Source organism: Orbicella faveolata, unplaced genomic scaffold (genome assembly GCF_042242905.1).
Source record: "Orbicella faveolata isolate gen_17 unplaced genomic scaffold, um_ofav_v1 contig_2, whole genome shotgun sequence".
Classification (NCBI taxonomy): Eukaryota; Metazoa; Cnidaria; class Anthozoa; order Scleractinia; family Merulinidae; genus Orbicella; species Orbicella faveolata.
In genome coordinates, this window is record NW_028301547.1 from 9099767 (window position 1) to 9103776 (window position 4010).

Sequence of the window (4010 nt, forward strand, 5' to 3'; positions counted from 1 at the left end):
GCATCCTCTCTATCTGACAAGCAAAGTTTTGATTCAGCAAAATGTTGACATCAGCTTTTTCACTGTTGTAATCACTTCGCACATCATCTAATGTAGAGGTGGAGCCGGAGGTGGAGAGATCCAACATTCTGAAACAAGGTTGTTTTTGTTTGAGATGAATTGTCGGTCTGTAACACTGCCAAAGGCACAAGGCTTGCTTGTGTTCTTAGTCTGCTCATTTCACTTTTAACTTTCTCAGTAACCTGTATTTTGAACTCGACGTAAGCTGCTTCGAAGCTACACGAGGCCGCACGTCTCCTGGCCTAGCTAATTTCGCCGGCTTTTCTTCCCGAATATATATACGGAGACTTGTTATCAACATTTCCAGTACAGCTACATCCGTAGTACTGATCGATAATATAAATCGCCAACAGACAGAAATCAACTCTGTAAAGACAACATCCAACAATGACACAAAATGGCGAACGTCAGCTCTAACTTTTGAGTTTAGAAAACAATGTACTTTGTCAGATGACTACTTTCGGAATCGAGGAGTTTCCGAACGAAAGAATCTAATTACTAGTACGCACGAGTGCTCTCATAGACATAGCTTTAAAAGGAAAAAACGATACAACAAGAAGGCTTACCTTAGCTTCGATATGACACGGCATTCATTTCATTCCTCCTCCGGGTGACATTAAAAACTCTTTAAACGATTCCGCCGATTCGTCCACGGACCACGGTCGAAAGACATTGAAGCTTTCAAGATTTCGATGCAAGTATCGTCCGCCATCGCTTATAGGATTTCGTTGTCGATTTGTCGCAACGAGTGTTCCTTACTGTAAAAACTTTCCATTTTTCAATCCACGAAGGAGTCCCTGTTTACTGATCGAACAAAAAAGTAACTATCTTCGACCTCCGTGCCTTGTTACCCCATGTTGTTGGACAAAAATCTGCGACTTTCTTGTACCCCCACAAAACCAGTCAAACATATGCCCAGAAGTCCTTGAGACAAAAACAATACTTAGCAGGGGAGGTAGGGAAAAAAATGTTTAATCCAACTTTAATGAATAAATTAATCAGAATCGAGTGAGTGAGCGAGTGCCATTGGACTGCCTACTAAGCTCATGGATGTTATATAACATCCATGAGCAAAAATCATGGATCCCTGAAATCTAGTGAACAAAGAAAGATTGGAGAATCAAACGTCGAGTTTAAGGCGTTTTGTTAAGGCGTTTTCAGAGCGTTATTCAAGGCGTTTATGAGCGCTACGGTTACAGAATAAAATGAGCGCAGTCCTTATGACAACCGGTTACCATTTGCATATGTTCGTAACGATCACAGGACTTCTTTGCAGCCATATGATAGTAGCAATCAAATAGAAGCCAGCCTTAATGGTTCACAACAATTAATGAGTAATTTTCTAGAAGGAAACTTATATTTATCGTCTTATTGAAGCAATGCATACGTTTCACTTCTTTTTCCGCGAACTATTTTTAACAGTGGTAGAAGTTAAACAAGTTAACCCACTCCGTGAAAAATATTGCCTTTAAAATTGTTTCTTACGACAATGACCCTTCAAGATCCAGAACACCTGCTGTTTTAACCGCTGCAAAAGCGTAAATACGTCTTTATTAGGTTATCCTTGTGTTTTCTGTTTTCTCGATGTACACCTTTTCACGTTCTGTTGTTACTATTTGTCTTAATTAGCATTTTTGCCTCCTTATTATTCAACTTGCTTTGTAATCATTCATTCAACTGAAGATGACAGAAGTTCTGTCGAAACATGTCTTTTAAACTTAAAAAATTGGTCGTTTTCCTTAAAATCTTTACATGTCTGCTGCTATCTAGACCTTTCGGAAATATATATATATATGGTGACGCAATTCGTCACGTTCGGTAAATCACTATTATCGCCATTCAGTGTGGCCATCCTGGCCGAAACAAGCCAAGCGCTCTGGAAAAGGTCGAAAGACTAGAAAAACTGGAAAGGATCGGGGGGCCAAGATTAAAGACGCAAGCGTCGAAACTGTCGGAAATGGACAGGTGTCATTGATGTCAGAGGTCAACACAAATGATCAAATACCAAAGGACTCAAATACCTCATACAGTCTCACGATACTAAAATAGTCAAGCGATAACGGATACGTTTGACAGAACCTGACAGGGTACAGAGCCGTTGCTATTCATTACTTGAAACCTGAGCCTGACACAGCTAAACGCACAGAAGGTTCGTTTCCGCCAGCTTCTGGTTTTTGCGCCGGTCAATAACAATTTATGAGGTCACGTAAGAATTAGAATCCCTTATCCCGCTCTGTTCCGCTTGCGAATCCCACATCCCAACCCCATAAAAACACGAAATCCCGCTCCCGCTCGTAATTGTAATTCCCGCTTCCCGCTCCAGTTTTCAGCTCAAATCCCAAATATCACGGCGGAAAAAAAAGCCAAATCCCGCATCCCGCCAAACCTATTGGGGACCCTCATTAGACTCTCTTGGACGCTTTATGTGGGAAATTGACTGACTTTACAGCAACTGTCAGTCAAGCTCCTTTACGACAATCTTGTTAAACAGTGTTGCTATAATTGAACTTTTTTTTAAATTTTAATTAATCACTGAATATTTTACCGTGTTGAAATAAATAAAGTATGTAAGAGAGGATGTTTATGCTCCCTTAGTGATCCCTAAAACTAGTTATTACTATGAAAACGGAATGCGAGAATCTTTGTTGTCAGTATTTACGCGCCGGAAAGTTTTCCCCTCTCATTGCATTTTGTAATTTATTTTGTTGTTTCTTTTTAAGTTATATATTTTTAGGGGAGAGGCGGATGTACAGGTCAGGGCTATCATTCTTTTGGTCTCTCGTCAACTGACTTTGTTATGACGACAAAGCAAAAGAATGGCTCCCCACGCAGACCAAATCCTTTTGCCGCCGCTGTTGCTTGGGGAGGGTCGGACCACGCAGACTTGCTATCGAGTTGATGTGACGCCAAGCCACAAGAATGTCACACAAGAAAATCTAGACTTTTTTAGCTTTTATCTTTCTTTTATCTTTTATCTTTGCGGGATCTCAAATTGCTCTGCAGTTGCCTAGACGTTACCAAAATCGCATCAAAACGTAAACAAATATAACAGAAGAAGAAGTTGATTCTCAGCCGTACCGACTAACAAATAAATCGTCGGCCTTACTATGTATACGGCTACCGTTACACAAGAGATCTTGGGAAGTTTCTTAATGATGTGACTAAAATTATAAGTGCTTAATTGTAAGCCATGTAAAGTCTATACGCTGTTGAAGTCTTCCTTGGAGAGAGTTTTCGTTCGCGAATAAATCAGTCGGTAGATTTTATCACTGACAGTGGGAAGATTTTTGTCGCGTACTAAAACTGAAAACCTGTGAATCGAGAGTGTCTCAAAGCAACGTTACAGATTGTTATAGAGATGAGGCCTTTGGCTTTTTGTTGGATTATAATTATTTTTAATAACAGTACATTTTTTTATCGGTTGGTTCTGAATTTCACTTTGTTTTGTTTTTCGGCGATATGGAGGAAATTTTACTGTTTACAATTATTATTACGATGTGTTCCGGAGTCCCCGAACCGCGGTGTGATCGATAGCGGCGCGAAATGAGCTCATTTGAAATGGCTTTTTTTTTTGTTCGAAACAAAGGTCAAAAAAACACTTATTTACTGGGAAGTAGCTTCCAAGTGTAACCCAAATTTTGAAACAAGCACGCTTCTCAGTCGGCGAAAACAAGCACAGGACTACATGCATGCATGACAAGCGTGACTTTTCACGCGTCAGTAATGTTTGAAGACTTTATGCGAATTCAAGGCGTCACAACATGATTGTTATCAGTGCATGCTGTCTTATCAGGATAAAGGGATATCTTTTGTATAATGATAACTCTTTTTCCCCGGAGAGATATTTTGTCTGATAACATTTTGCACCGTTATTGTATTTCCTTGTCATCACCGTGTATTTTGCAATAGCTCTATTTTTTAAAAAAAGCACGCTATAGACTGTATTGTTT